The 16693-nt window shown below is 36.5% G+C and overlaps 1 protein-coding gene across 1 annotated transcript in view; it reads left to right on the forward strand.

Annotated features, from left to right (window-relative positions):
• Positions 1-4273: 4273 nt before the first annotated feature.
• The window catches only part of LOC127662820 (carbohydrate sulfotransferase 15-like), a 30031-nt gene continuing 17611 nt past the window's right edge, over positions 4274-16693 (forward strand). The window contains exon 1 of the mRNA XM_052154178.1: positions 4274-4400. The gene's annotated coding sequence lies outside the window, so the exon portion shown is untranslated. The remainder of the gene's footprint in view (positions 4401-16693) is intronic.

A 16693-nucleotide genomic window follows, 5' to 3' on the forward strand; every position in this document is an offset into this window, starting at 1 on the left:
TATGAATTGATTTTTGTATTTTGTTCAATAGGTCTGAACAGGCAAAGAATTGGAGAGTGTTCTTTCAGTCATTTGGATCCGGTGATCTTCATATTTAAGTTTTTGAATGGACTTTTAAATGTGTAGTCACAATATACCTTCATGAGTAACATTTATTTGATTATTGAGTAATAAATGTTGTGTTTGTGTTTAATACTTTTTTAACTTGTAATAGATTGAAGTAACAGTAGTTACTCTAACTAACTCTGTAAGCTATAACTGTGCTTTTTGTGGTTAGTTCTACGGTATGGATGCTACAATTTAATATACAACATACAAACAATTACCGTAATTAATTTAATATTATAGCACATATTGTAAATCATTTTACAGTAAACTACTGTAGATAGTTTTATAGTAATTTTACTGTGGTATGGAATTCAGCAACTATTAGTTGCCAGTAAATTACTTTTGATTTTACATCAAATTTTTGACAGTGAGGGATTAGGCTAATGGTGAAAAACCAGCATTGTTAAAAGGGTCTGTACTAAAACACTGTTATGGGAATTTATGCTCATTCTGCATATGTCTTTTAATTTTACAGTTTAGTCTTCTGTTACTCGATGCTTTTAATGCTGTCCTCTGTTGAACTATACTGTCCTCTATTTGAACTAATGTTCGATGTGTGTGTGTTGAAGACTTTTTTGTTTTTTTTACTCTAGTGTGGGTGTTAAGATAACAGCAAGGTTAACCACTTGAGACAATTAACAGCTGAAACTCATAAATAACCAATTAACAGAAGGTTCTGGGTTCACTCTCCAAGAGGAAGCTATGGCATTCCAAATGGTGACTGAAACAATTTCTTGCAAGAAATTAAACTTACAGAAAGACAGCCTCTGCTTCTGAGTCTTTCATTTCAGAATTTCCATGACAACATGTTAACCAAAGAGTTAAAAAAAAAATATTTTAAGCATAAGGGTGAGATGACATGTTGAGACATTTACACAAGTAGAAACTAAAACTTTACATTAATGTCCCCTTTGTTAAGAGATAATAAAGAAGTTCATACTCACAAAGCCAGTGCCACACTAGCAGATTCCAAACAACATGATTTTGGCCGAGGGTGTCACACATGTCAACTGTTTTGCTGTGGTCTTGCTCTCTTCAGTCAGAGGTGTAAGACACTTGCAAATACAAAATGGTTGTGGGGCGACAAAAATACTGTATATCAACTCACCGCAACTCTCTCTCTCTCTTTGATTCCCAGTCATGTGGAGCTCACTGAAATAACAACAGGATTACCGTGTGAAAATAAACAATTGCAACATAGTGATTAAGGGCTTTTCAGACCTGTAGCTTGCTTGATTTGTTAAAGGGGACCTATTATGCAAAATGTATTTTTACATGATGTTTGTACATAAATGTGAGTCGGCAGTGTGTACACAACCACCCTACAATGTTAAAAGTCCACCCACTCCTCTTTCTTATATTTCTATTAATCAAAAACCGTGTGTCAAAATGAATGGTTTTCGTTTCCGCTCTAAAGTGACGTCACTTTAGAGCAGTCCTCGCCCATGACTGGTGACGGACTCCACCCTTTTATCATAGATCCTTCCCTGAGTGATCTACACACAGTCCTTCATTTTTGTTCCATGCTGGAGCCGATACAGTGAGAAGAATAATGTCTCAGCTTCGTAATCATCATAAGTGTTCTGTTGTTGGCTGTAAAGTGAACATAAGTGTCTTCATGCACTCCCAGCATCAGAGCCACTAAAGACATGATGGACAAGTTTTGTTTTTGAAGGAAATGTGCCACAAAACATACAAAAATGTGTGTTTGTTTGTGCAAATCATTTTACACCAGACTGCTTTGTGAATGAGTGTCAATATAAAGCAGGATTAAAAAAAAAAAATTATTCTAAAGCATCAGTACCAACAGTTCATGTTCCAGCTAAAGTTACAATTGTCTCTGATTGTATTCACGGAGACCAGAGCTATGTTTTTTAGCCAATTTTGTTGCTTGTGAAAAATCTGCCTGAAGTAACGTGATTTTTTTTTTTATTATTGTTCACAAGCTGTAAAGGCACAGCCCTCTTCCTGAAAGAGGGCGGGGAGCAGCAGCTCATTTGCATTTAAAAAGACACACACGAAAACTGCGTGTTTTGATTCCACCCAAAAAGAGACATTTACAACATGGTATAATAAATGATCCGTGAGGTATTTTGAGCGGAAACTTTACAGACACATTCTGGGTACACCTGAGACTTATATTACATCTTGTAAAAAAGGGGCATAATAGGTTTTTGCAATGTTGCATTTTCTTCATGGTTCGGTTTGCTTTCACATGGCAATATTTCCATTCAAAACATTACAATTTCCTTTGTGTTTATTTGTACCCATCATAAGTGGCTTTTGCATTATTTCTGCATTGAAAATAACCTGTTCTCACAGTCACGGAGCTCTCTCCCTCTCACGCCTCCACACTTGCACACACATACACACAGAATGAGTGAAGCCCCGTTTTTGTCCGTCAAAAGTTGTTGACACCATCCAACCTGTATCTGATCTGCTGAGAGTAGCTATTGTGAAGATCAACCTGTTTCTAATATAGACACCGAAAGGCTTTATTCGTGTTTTGATGATGGATTACAGTGACAAGTTGACCTATAGACTTCTTTTCCATCCAGATGGCCTCGGACCAATTGTTTTGTTGCTCATCTAAGTGTGATTGACGTGTTCATATATGCTACACAAACCAAATCCAAGGGAGAAAACGCCCCAGGTTCTGAAAACAAACGCTCCAAACGGGGCTTGCGGTACAATGCATATGTCCATAGTAAGCTTTCAGTAAATAAAGAAATTATGTTTAATATAAACAGACTGGTGTGGCTCTGCTTTCAGATGTCATTTTAGTGAAGAAAAAAAAGAGGCAGGAAGAACGCTTGGTGACAGAATAAATATTTATTACTATTGTGTTTGTGTCAGGGCCGTTTCTAGGCATAGCCACCTGCTGGGAGGGCACCAATAGGGATCTTGCCTAGGGCACCAGAATGGTCTGAAATGGCCCTGGTTTGTGTTGATATACAGATGAGTGTAATACAAATTTTCAGATCAGCTTGACATCTTGTCAGTTCTTCAGTAAAAGAAGATGCTCATTGGTCCCTTGACGAGAACACAAGAGACTGCCCTGGTGACAGAAAGTTTTTTTCAAACAAGCCGGATGTCCTTTTTAGTCGGATGTCATTAACTCAGCAGGGAATCCTGATGGTCAAGTGATTAACGACCTTGCATTGGGTGACGCTAATGCGTGCTTTGTCTGCCTTCGCCTATCAGGCGATTACGTAAATTAAGCTCACATCTGAAAATTGCTGGAAAAATTGGCTAGAGTGGCACCGGCTAGAGTAATTTATAAATAAATAATAAATCATTTAAATGCAGTTATAACAACATAAATTAAAAGAGTGACTTTCATGCAATACCTGCCATACAATGAGACATTTTACCTCACATTATAAATGCATAATAACATTTATTCAACATTATTAACCAACAGAAATGTACCTTATATAAATTGGACAGCTATGAAGCATTTATTAAGGAGTTGCCAGCATTAGAAACCTGCATAAAAGTTCAGTGTGGTTAAATGGTCATCAGGGTTTATACTGTATGATAAATGCTGTGAATAAGCATGAATTTATGAATGTATAAATGCAAAGTGGACTGTAGCAAAATTACAATCTCAGTGACATCATTTTTAATCTCAGTATAATAGTCTATTTTTGCTATAATTATGAATAAGTGTATTTATTAAGCATTTAAACAAGTTAAAATGCTCACCATACTTGGCAAATATTGGATGAAAGTTGCTTTATATGGATGTTGCAATAACTGCACATAAATGATTTATAATGCATTTGTAAATGAATTATTAGTCATTAATGAATCCCTTTATATACCCTTAGCAAAGGGAACATCAAAGGAATTTTAACTTTCTTTCTTTCTTTCTTTCTTTTCTTTCTTTCTTTCTTTCTTTCTTTCTTTCTTTCTTTCTTTCTTTCTTTCTCATGTTTGCTTTAAAAGAAAAGTGTAGCTGTACCGCTAGGAAAACCATAATTTACCCTTGAATGTTTGATGAATATAGTACAAAGGTATGCTCATAAATAGCTGCTTGGGACTCGTGGAGCAGATCACATCAGTGGCAGCATGTGCTGCATGCCACCCCCTCCATCAGAAACCCTGCTGAATGAGAGCAAGAGAGAAAGAGAGGTTAACACAGACATTGTGCTTGGATAGAGACAGAAAGGCTTTCATCAACTCAGTAGCTCAGAAAGTTCTCTTTATCGCGGTTCTATTTTATCGTTATAAAAATATAATATAAAATTCCCAGTTCAGTGGAATATTAAAATCGGACAATTGGTAAGGTAAGTTTTTTACGTGGATATTATTTTACATAAAGGTATTTTTTTAGATGGAAGGTCGAGAAATTTACGTTTATCTTAACATTTTTACACTAATTGTATCCAAACAGTTGATTAGCTTTAAAGTGCCTGATAGATTCAAATGCAGAGCGCAAATGTAAAAAAAAAAAAAGAAAATAAAAAAAAAAGCTTTTTCTGACGGTCTGACTGGGGGAGCAGCGAATTTCAACGCGTCTAAAATACGATTTTAAAGGCTCTTTTCTTGAGAACTGCTTCTCATTTCATAAATAGCTGCTCTCCCTAATATATTTAGATGCACAATGTTGCATTCATATCGTTGGGATGCTCACATTTCTGTGAAAGAAGATTCGCTGTCTGCGCGAGCGTCGACCTCAGGCAAGTTCAGCTGCACGACACTGGCTGTATTATCAATTATACTGCTATAAAAATAAACGAATGTGGAATGTCCTTCAAACGGTGTAAAAAGCTTTTAAAATCTTTGTCATTTTGTTTAATTCTTGACTAATGTTGAGTTGTGCTTTGTAGTAACAACAACTTTAGCAAATATGGTGTTTTGGTGTATAGAGTATGGTTGCCGTGGTAAAAATACAAATTAAGGGTGAACGCTCTGTTACAATTTCCAAACACATTTGTGTTTCTAAACGTGATTTCAGTTGTAGGTTTAGAGCTAGAACCGCCTTAGGGCTTGGAATGACATTTCTATAAACAATCACTGATTTGTGAGATTTTAGGTTAGGGTGATGGGGTAAGGCAATGAGGATTGGTTAATAGGCATGTTGATCCAGGACCATGTCTTGTGTCTTTCACCATGAATATATGAAACATACTCTTTGTATGTATCTATATGAAAAAGTCACTTTGACCCAGAAACACATTATGAGTTTCATGCACTAAAGTACAAAGAAACCTTTCAGCTTTATAACAATAAAATTGTTTTGTTTTACTTGAAACAGTTGCAGAGATATACTGTATAAATATTAGCATGTTGGCTGATATCATTTCAATTGATTCCTTTTTACTTTAGTCACTGTGCATACAACTCAAAATATGTTTCATGGTCAATGTCGCATAAATCATATCTAAAGCTAAGATGGATCTAATTTTACATTGCTTATCTGCATTGGTTGCATCTATGAAATACATATTTAAGCCTATCAAATGCCTTGGTATATCATGAAGAACATGTCAATCAGAATGGAGCTCTATACTATAAATAATTTGGTGAGAGAGGTATCTTGGTATTCTGTAGACCACAAAGAGCATCAGAGCGACAATAATTCTAAGCAATGAATTTCAGTGTCATTTAAAGTGAGGATTGGAATTGTTTTCAGAATGAAATATGCCAGATTCTTATTTATTTATTTATTTAGAAGATATGTAAGTAAAAAAAGTGTTGATCTATTTACCTCAGGAAATGATTGTGGAGTGCTTGTATGTTTGTCAAGGCTACTGCATTCTGGAGTTTCTACAGGGCTGTGATGTATTAGTAATTGTTGGCACTGCAAGTGTATTGGATGGCTGGAGAGTATCTTCCTTAGAAAGACTTTCACCAGCCTCAGATCTTAAAAGCTACAGAATATATAACCCTGTGCTGAGTCAACACGCTATCCATACCAACAACTAATCCCTTCATCGTTGCGACCCACTGTCTGCCTAAACACACACGCACGCCACGCACGCATGCACGCACGCACGCAGGCAAGCACACATACACACACACACACGCACACACACACACACACACACACACACACACACACACACATACACACACACACACACACACACACACACACACATGTTGGTCTACCAATCATTCTGAGGACTTTCCATAGACATAATGATTTTTATACTGTACAAACTATAGATTCTTTCCCCTAAACCTAACACAACCCCAAAACCTAACCCTCACAAAAAAAACTTTCTGCATTTTTTAATTGTCAATAAAACATAATTTAATATGTTTTTTGAGCTATTTAAATTATGGGGACACTAGAAATGTCCATAATAAACCACATTTATAGCATAATACCCTTGTAATTACCAGTTTGAACCTAAAATGTTTTCCTCGTAAACCACATGAACAAACCCCCCCCCCCCCCCACCCCACACACACACACACAGTTGAAAAGTACTATATTTTAATTTGATTAAAGCTGTACAGTATGTATTTGATTAAACACAATTTAACCATGTAAAGTTATGGTGGCGCTGGCAAAGGCAATTGACGAACACGATGACGTGAAGATGAACCCAAGTGGTTATGAACTTCACTTGAACTAGAGACTTGGCTGGACTTAACTATAAAACATAAACTTGGGCTTGGCAAAGTTACATAAACACATTCCCATACAATACCGAGACAATGGCAAACACGAGGGCTTAAATACAAAGACATGGGTAACAAGACAACCAATGAACAGACAGAAATATAAACAAGATAACAAGACTAATAAACTAAAACCATTGACAAACTAGAACTGATAATGAGTAACAAGACAATAAACCAATGAAAACAAGACACATGAACATGAAGGGAACCACATGATATGAAATAGGAATTAGACTTTTCAAAATAAAAGACATGAAATACATGAACTCACATTTAAGATTACAGACCATGACATTTAATTAAAACATTTAACATGAAATCCAGAAAAAAATAAAAAATAATCTAATAATTTACTCACCCTCATGCAATCCCAGATGTGTATGACATTCTTTCTTCAGCTGAACACAAACAAAGCGATTTAGATGAATATCTCAGCTCTGTGGGTCCATACAATGCAAGTGAATGGTGATCAAACCTTTGTACAGTAGCTCCAAAAATCACATAAAGAAAACATAAAAGTAATCAAAATGTCTCTAGTGGTTAAATCCATATCTTCAGAATAAAATAGATCTCCTAAATCTCCACTTTCATTTTACATCTGAAAATCACATGTGGTGCCTGTTTAGTTTCACTTTCACATCTGAAAGTGAAAGTTAAAGTGGAGAATTAGAATAAAAAAGGACTTTAATATGGTTCTGGTTCTCACCCATACCTATTGCATTGCTTCTGAAGATATGAATATAAATGCTGGAATCATATAAATTAATTATATGTTTCCTTTATGTTATTTTTGAAGCTGCAAATGTCTGATCACTGTTCACTTGTATGGATCGCCAGAGCAAATGTTTTTTCAAAAATTTTTTGTTTTTGTTCTCCTGAAGAAAGAAAGTCTTACACATCTGGGATGGCATAAGGGTGAGTAAATGATGAGAACATTTTCCTTTTTGGGTGAATTACCCCTTTAACACTCTGCCTAACTGTAGGCCATACAGTTTGAAAAAACATAAGAGAGAGAAAAGGATGACAATTTTATTTTTATTTTTGGGTGATCTATGCCTTTAAGGAATGTCAGAAGCATAAATTGTGTATTTGGGGGCTTTTTGTATGCTGTTCCTATTGCATGAAACAACGAGATGAAACTCAGTAGTGAGAGTCAGCAGGGTTTCTCCAACCTCACACTAGATCTCAGGACCTTTATTGACATTTTCCTTCCTTTTCTTTTGAAAATAACAAAGCTCGGCCTGACAGGTAGACAGATGCTCTTTGGGTTCTGACTTGGCTATATTTGTGGTTTTGTGTGTGTTACTCCATCCACCTACTCAGTGTGGCAATGTGCCGTTTATACAGTGAAGAAAACACATTACGTTCTTGCGTTCAAAACACTTCATGGAGCGCAAATTCGAACTAAGTGATCTCAAGCTGTGTTCTAAGTATTAAACTATATTTAACTTCACACAGTGACCTAAAAATTTTATGTTTATGATGCAACGCACCCGAGACGCTACACAAGCATGTCTGACGGAGGTGTACATTGACAGGCCCTTAAACAAGCTCTCATAATAAACCTCAAACTGTTTGACAAATTAATTTGCAAAATAGATTGCTGTGAACTGTGTGCCAATGATTGACTTATGATCAATAATATGGTAGCAAACAATACATTGTATTCTAAAGCTGCTTTTTGTATTGTCTTATCAATTATTACCTATTCTGCCACAAGAATGTAATGCATTTTAATTATCTGATGATATATTTAAAGATAACTATGTATCATTATTTCATAATTATATATTGAATTATTGTTATATGAGGGGCTTTCAGCAAATATCTGTATATGCGATTAATCGCGATTAATTAATCGGGACACCATATAATTAATTTGATAAAACATTTTAATCGATTGACAGCCCTAATATATACAAATATATATAAACATAAAAAATGAAATGAGAAAGAATTCAGTTACTTGTGGCTCATGTCATCTTCACTGACACTATTTATGCTCTATAAAGGCTCTCCATTCTCTCTTTTTGCAATTTCATACACCAGCAAATCAGATTTGTTTTTTTGTAAATTACATATTTTTTTTACATTGCCTTTTTTATCTCAATGTCAAGGATTAAAAAAAGTGTTTTATGCATATGACAAATTAATCGCCTTTCAAGGCTCACAACCATTCAAGAGTTTAAGTTATCTTCATATCAACAACTAAGATATTTTGCCCCATGCTTCTCTAAAATGTACTCCACACTTCACCAATTGTTAACATCAGTTCCGTATCTGTCAGTCACTCGAAATTGTGTTGATGAGTTGACACTAGAGGTCACCTTTGGGAGCCCAGACATCTCTGATCTTTGAGAAAAGGCCAATGAGAATTGGTGTGTGGGATCTGCTTGCCATTCCCTCGGACATACGGGTTTAAAAGGAGTGCCGTTGCAAACACACACTCAGATTTTCTTCTTCGGAGCCGAGCGGACGTATTCACAGATCTGAATTCCTCCTGCTGTTCCATTCATCTCTCTCTGAAAGGCTGTTGGATCTACGGCACATTACAGACATTCTCCCCCACACACACAATGGCAAATCCCACATGCCAAATCTCATTGGCCTTTTCTCAAAGATCAGAGATGTCTGGGCTCCCAAGGGTGACCCCTAGTGTCACAACGTCTCGTTTTTTGTCAGTCAGTATGAATATAAACTTACAGTAAACTTACAGCTAACAGTGTTACCTTCAAGTATAGAACACGCGAGCAATTGTAGAGTAATTTGTATGCAGCATTACCTTGCCTGAGTGGTTTTTGCTAGTCTTAATGGTGTCAGCCAGAGTGGTATTAGTCTCTTGTGTTGTGTTAGTCTGTCTTAATGGTGTTAGCCTGTCTGAAATGGCCAAATAGGGAGATGTCTGGGCCTGCTTGAGTGAACTTGAGTGAGGTTGTGGTAATGGTCTGCTGTGCTCAGAGATAATTCTAGTAACTCTAGAGTGACCTTTTATTGAATTGGAAGACATTCGCTCAATACAATAAGTGTGCACATCTTGTGTTTCCTGTTTATTGGCTAATTAGTTTATTTGAGGCTAAAACTAACCATATCAAAGACAGACTGTAAACAACAGTTTTCAAGGACTGCTCAAAAAGTTGATTTGATGGTTTCTCGCCAGGGAGAGGAAAAGAAAGAGCGTATGAGGGAGAAGTAGTAAGAATTTCAGGAAGATGGGCCATTCCATCAAGATGATTCATCATACAAGGTACCATGAAGGTTATGCAGCTTTTTCTCTTCGTTTGTGTTCATGCCATTATATACTAAAGTGTAAGAGCAGTGCAGATGTTTTAAGAGCTACTGTATGTGTGTCTCTTTACATGTATTTTTTTGACATTACATATGTTAGCCAGCAGGTGGTGGCGAAAGATCATTTTTGTGTGTAATATGAGCCAGTTATGTGGCATGAATTTAGTCAGTCAGTCAGTCAGTCAGTCAGTCAGTGTTTACATACAACAGCACTACGTGATTGCTCATACTATTACACTACTAAATCTAGGAAATAGCTTCAAAAGGCTTTAAACGAACTACTTCAGCATTTCGGCTGAATATATATATACATATATATATATATATATATATATATATATATATATATATATATATATATATATATATATGAAACATGTAGTCAACAAAATGATTCATGTAGTCCCACCACAAATGGATTAAGTACACATCCATTCTAGAAATTGAAAATAATTGTGCGCAAGGAAAACTTACCTGCCAACAATAACTGTTTTAATTTGAGTTACATTAAACATGAATAACCTTACCCGAGTCCCCAGGAACATCGGGCATTGTTACTTATTAAAGTAACAAGCCTATAACTGCGGTCTTATCAATTCTAGCTTCACCATACACTCAAACCATTTTCCTCATGGACCTGTAACACAATGCCCTGACAGTGACTTCACCTGTGCCCTGATCTTTATTAGAAACTGAGAGGAGAGCAAGTTAATATAATTGATATTACAAGTATCACAAAAAGTAACAAACAGTCTGCTTTAAAACTAAGAAAAAACAAGCTTCTATACTAACGTCACATTAAAAATGAACATGTGGCGAACTAGCTTAGCCGCTATCTGCCGGCACATCACATTAGATTAAAATACTTACCCTTGTAATTGTGCAGATAACTCGATATGTAGAGTTTAAAGCCCTTGTCCCTCTTGCTTGTCGGAACAGGGGACCAGGCATCAACAATGCGATGAACATCGCTGACACAAATTTTCGGAAGATCCTGGAGACATCGAGTAAAAACAGACATTTTGGGCGACGCGCAAGTAAACCGTAAAAAGATATGCCGATTTCTGGCGACAGCGGAAGTTCGTCACTATGCTTGTGCACGTAGGCTATTCAGTACTCCACAGTTCACAGTCTTTGTAATGTGTTTTAGCAATTTTTATCCCCTTTTTTAAGATTTTTTTTTTATTGCCTTTACAGGGACTTTAACACGTTCTTAAACACTTCTACAGTCAATAATTGCAAATGAATCCCTTACCTGTAAAAGGTAAAATAACAACAAAAAAAAATCGAGGTTGGAAAAAATTTAAAGACATAAACGAAATTTCTGCGCATCTGTGAAACCAGAGGATAATTTCGCTTTTTCATCGAGTTTATCCTTCATGTCAAAACAGGGATTTTCATGTTTATGATAGATATCACCATGGTTGCAAATTAATAAAAAAAATATAAGATTTTGGCCATGTTGCAGATGTCTTTCACTGTTCACTGATAGTCAGGCATTGGTGAAAAGTCTAACTTCATCAACTTATTCTGCTAAATTGTTTATACCATGAATTAAATATCTATTTTAAAACCTAATCAGAATCAGAAAGATATTTATTGCCAAGTAAGTTTTACAAAAGGAATTCTTTTTGGTTTATTGGTGCATGTCTCAAATGTGCATCAGTCAAAGAAATGTAAACAATTTTCACCTAAGTGCATAAAATAATTCAATATATTTTACATATATTACTGTATAATCGCTTCAGAGTTTCAAAGTAATTTAAATGTAATTTCCTAAACCTTACCTTATCATGGAATCAAGAGTCAAGACTATGTTATAAACCCTAATGGCTTTGGAGCAAAAAATAATAATAGCCAACATGGCTGGTCGATTTTGAGAGTCTACGCTGTCCTTGTATTTCAAAGCGGCTTGCCGCCAGCCGGCCGCGGTCGATTAGCCGGAGGCAACGCCAGAGAAAATGAAGCAGGCGGCCCGCCAGCTTTTTGCGGGCGGCATCTCGCAAGAAATGGGAGTGACGAATTCGCCGGCAAACGTTTCATCCCCGCCAGTGGGACGCACCTATAGCCAACAGCTTAGGGTCGGCGGCAAAAAGAAGCTGTGCGGACATTTTTTGCTATCTGGGTTGTGACAGTATATGTTGAAGAATATTGTTATTTTACCTTATTGTAATTAATTAATGTAATCCATTTCTTGTAATATAAACTTACATAAGTGTAGCCTAATGTATGCCTTATTTATACTGCATGTAAAAAAATAAACTTTGCAAAGCTGCTGTAATGTACTTCCGGCTTCATCTCTATAGCTTTTGTAAAAGAGTAAATCTGAATGTAGTATGTAATTTACTGTATGCATATCCCAGCCTAGTGTCTTGGCTTGTTGGTGAAAATGCCCATCTTCATTAAAGAACTGCCTACGTTTGCAGTTGTTCCATGCCTTTCTTTGCTATTGTTATGCTAAAAACAAACAGCGTGTTCTGGAGTTAAATTGTAGGGGATAGGAGGGAAATAGAGGTTTTGAGCAGTCAAAAAAAATCTCCCTTTCCCCAGTAAATTGTGTTCATACCACCCGGTTTGGGTAGTGAACATGTCAAAGAGATCAGATTCTGATCATAATATGAGTTTACTTCAGCTGTCAGGCCCCCTGGGGCTGAGCTTTACACCATCCATATGGGTCAGAAACCTAAACAATGTAGGTCAGTACCAATGAAGGGAGGATGGCCTCTGATCGGTGGACTAAGTAAGTTCACTGCACTCTCTCTCTTGCTCTCTCTCTCTCTTGCTCTCTCTCTCTCTCTCTCTCTCTCTCTCTCTCTCTCTCTCGCCAGCAGGAGCTTTAGTCTGCTTCCCTCTTTAATGATGCATGGAACATTACCCAGCCACTATCCCAAGATAGGATGAGGCTGATGGCATTCTCTGGTCAAAGAGGCTACATTGTTTGGGATTAGAATAGCATGGTCTACTGAGAAAGGGGGGAACAAAGTGTGCTGTCTGCTCTGAGTTTGTTTTCTAAAACAGCTACCATGTCCACAATCAACTTTTGTGATTGTCATATATATATCTAAAAAATATATTTTATATCCTAGCACATTTCTACCATGCAGGGAGTTATGGGGAAGCAGTTGATTTACAGTGTTAATATATATTTAAAAACAGATGTATTTAAAGGTAAAGTATTTTATGTAATTTATGTGCCACAAGCCTCACTAAACAGAATTTCAATAATGAGGACTTGTTTGCTTGTGTAGCATCTCGGGGTGCGTTGCGTCTTAAACATAAATGTTTTAGGTCACTGTGTCAAGTTAAATATAGTTTAATACTTAGAACACAGCTTGAGATCCCATAGTTCAAATTTGCGCTCCATAAAGTGGTTTTGAACGAAGAATGTAATGCATGTATGTGTTGTTCTGTCTGCTTGATGGTTGTTTTGTTCACTGTATAAACTGTGTGTTGCCCATACAGCTGAAGTTTCACTTACTGCCCTCTGGAGTAAACAGGTGGTACTACAAGCTTGCATTTCTCAGGAATCTTCCTTATTACGGTCCGGGGGCATTGAGATTAATTGCGTTTTTTTAACACGTTATTTTTAATCAAATTAATCGCACTGAATTTACGCGTTAAATCGACAGCCCTAAAAGATTTTGACCAAGCATTTTGGAAATTATATTACAAGGGCTTTATAAAATCATGTATTAAATATGATATGCATGGTTTAAAGGGTTAACGAAAATGAAAGCTGCCCTCAGTTACGTTTAGTCGGGAGTGGGGAAACATGAAAGAAGACATTAAGAGAGAGAAAAAAATAAGTGAATGAAACAGAGTTATTTGTTGTTCATGCCTTTTCATTGACACAACAGATGTTATGTGTACAACTAGTCTCTATTCCCTTTCATTTTTAATTTTATTTTACCCCTCAACTTTTTATATTGCAAGACTCAGGCAGAAGATTTAATTAAGAATCCAGTGCATAGTTAATTTATGAGATGAGATTCAAGCAGTTAGAATTTGTGTTACTTAACATTTTTATTCACAATTGCACTGCTGACATGGGATACATATTATCCTTGTGAATTGAGCATTGGAGTGGTAATAAAAGAGGCTATTGATTAACAGGGAAGTAGGAACTTGGATCTATTGTTTTATTGTGTACATATCTGAGATATAAATGGTCTTGGAAAAAGTGTACAAAGTTGGCTGTCAAGAGCACAACAGTGTTTCAGAGCATTGCCAGGACGCACTTAACAGACATTATAATGTTGCATAAAGTTGTAGAATTTACAGAAAATGTACTCACTTTTTTTTAGAGGGAAGTTCAATATACATATGAAGTCAGAAGTTTACATACACCTTAGCCAAATATATTTAAACTCAGTTTTTCACAATTCCTGACATTGAATCATATAAAACTTTCCCTGTCTTAGGTTAGTTATGATCACTATTTTATTTTAAGAATGTGAAATGTCAGAATAATAGTTGAGAGAATTATTTATTTTAGCTTATATTTCTTTCATCACATTCCAAGTGGGTCAGAAGTTTACATACAGTATTTGGTATCACTGCCCTTAAATTGTTTAACTTGGTTCAAACATCTTGGGTAGCCTTCCACAAGGTTCTCACAATAAGTTGGTGGAATTTTGGCTCATTCCTCCAGAAAGAACTGGTGTAACGGAGTCAGGATTTTAGGCCACCTTGCTCGCAGATGCTTTTTCAGTTCTGCCAACAAATGGATTGAGGTCAGAGCTTTGTGATGGTCACTCCAGAACATTGACTTTGTTGTCCTTGAGCTATTTTGCCACAACTTTGAGGTATGCTTGTGGTCACTGTCCATTTGGAAGACCCGACTTCCTGGCTGATATCTTGAGATGATCTTTGAAGATCTTTGTTCCCATGTGTACTTGCAAACTGTATTCTGGATTTTTTATGGCGGATTTATGACTTCTTCCTTGCTGAGCAGCCTCTCAGGTTATGTCAATATAGGAATTGTTTTATTGTGGATATAGGTACTTGTCTTCCTGTTTCCTTCAGCATCTTCACAAGGACCTTTGCTGTTGTTCTAGGATTGATTTGCACATTTCGCACCAAACTGTTAATCTCTAGGAGACCGAATGTGTCTCCTTCCTGAGTGGTATGATGCTGCATGGTCCCATGGTGTTTATACTATTATAAACTATTAAGTACTATTGTTTGTACAGATTAATGTGGTACCTTCAGACATTTGGAAATTGCTCCCAAATTGCTTGTGGAGGACTTTTTTTTTTCTGAGGTCTTGGCTGATTTATTTTGATTTTCCTATGATGTCATCAAAGAGGCACTGAGTTTGAAGGTAGGCCTTAAAATACATCCACAGGTACACCCCAATTAACTCCAATTAGCCTATCAGAAGCTAATTGCCAAGCTGCGTAAAGGCACAGTTAACTTACTGCATGTAAACCTCTGACCCACTGGAATTGTGATACAGTCAATTAAAAGTGAAACAATCTGTAAGCAATTGTTGGAAAAATTACTCGCGACATGCACAAAGTAGATGTCCTAAACGACTATATATATAAATATATATTCTGTACACACTGGGCTGAAAACTGAAACTGACACACTTCTTTCTTTCTTTCTTTCTTTCTTTCTTTCTTGGAGTAAAGCACCTGAGAGAACCTCCCTTCTCTCATCTCAGTTGTTTAATTACACTTCTTTTCTTTTGTGTTATCGCTCATTTCAGCACGGATCACACAAAAACATCACCGCTGCCTCTTTGCTCTGTTGCCACACATGGTGCACAGCAAAATAAAGCATTCCATCAATGTAATCACAGCCCGAAATCAACAGCATGCCACATACATAATGTTTCAACCTCATACCAAGCGCTGAGACACAAACACCTTCCTCAAGCTGCAAAACAAATCTGCCAAATACAACACAAGCCTGTCATCATATTTATGCATGCTGGAATATCAGAAGAATAAAAAAATGCATTGAGAAAGACCTACTTCAGCAGGAGTTCACATAACATCACCCAAAAGTGCATCTGTCTGCCAGATGGATCCCACTTTATGTCACTAATATCAACGGCCTGTATTTATGCACAAGTACCAGTACTTTTGTACCAAGTCGGTACTGAAATAATAAAGACATAACGATACCATTGATTCTAAAATACCGATAGTACAGAGAACTGACTCTATCAGGTACCAGCGTACATTATGACTGACACATGACTGCTTTCAAATGCTTACACACATATTTGAGCTTGTGCTCTGTTACTCTTTTTACGCTGAAATGCACAACTAATCAAATTAAAATCATGATATGGCTTAGTGTGATTATTAAACTGAGAAATGCTGCAATCTTAGTCTGTATGAGCTGCATGAGCTTTTAATGAATTTGTGAAACAGACTGCTCATACACTGGAAACTCCACAGACTATGAGAATCATTAGTGTTGAATGAGAGATGACAGAGTCAGGGTCAATGATTTGTGGTAGTGGATCGGTCACTGTGCTATAAAACTGTCCTGCAGCACTCTCATAAAGAAAACAGAGAGGACCATTACAGTACGCTACCTGACACGAAAAAGTAGTTCAAGTGTTACTGTGATAGTACCTTGCAGTAATATGTAGGCCATTGCATTATCCAATAGTTTGCAAAGAATAGTGCTATAGTACAAA

The sequence above is a fragment of the Xyrauchen texanus genome, chromosome 22 (assembly GCF_025860055.1).
Source record: "Xyrauchen texanus isolate HMW12.3.18 chromosome 22, RBS_HiC_50CHRs, whole genome shotgun sequence".
NCBI lineage: Eukaryota > Metazoa > Chordata > Actinopteri > Cypriniformes > Catostomidae > Xyrauchen > Xyrauchen texanus.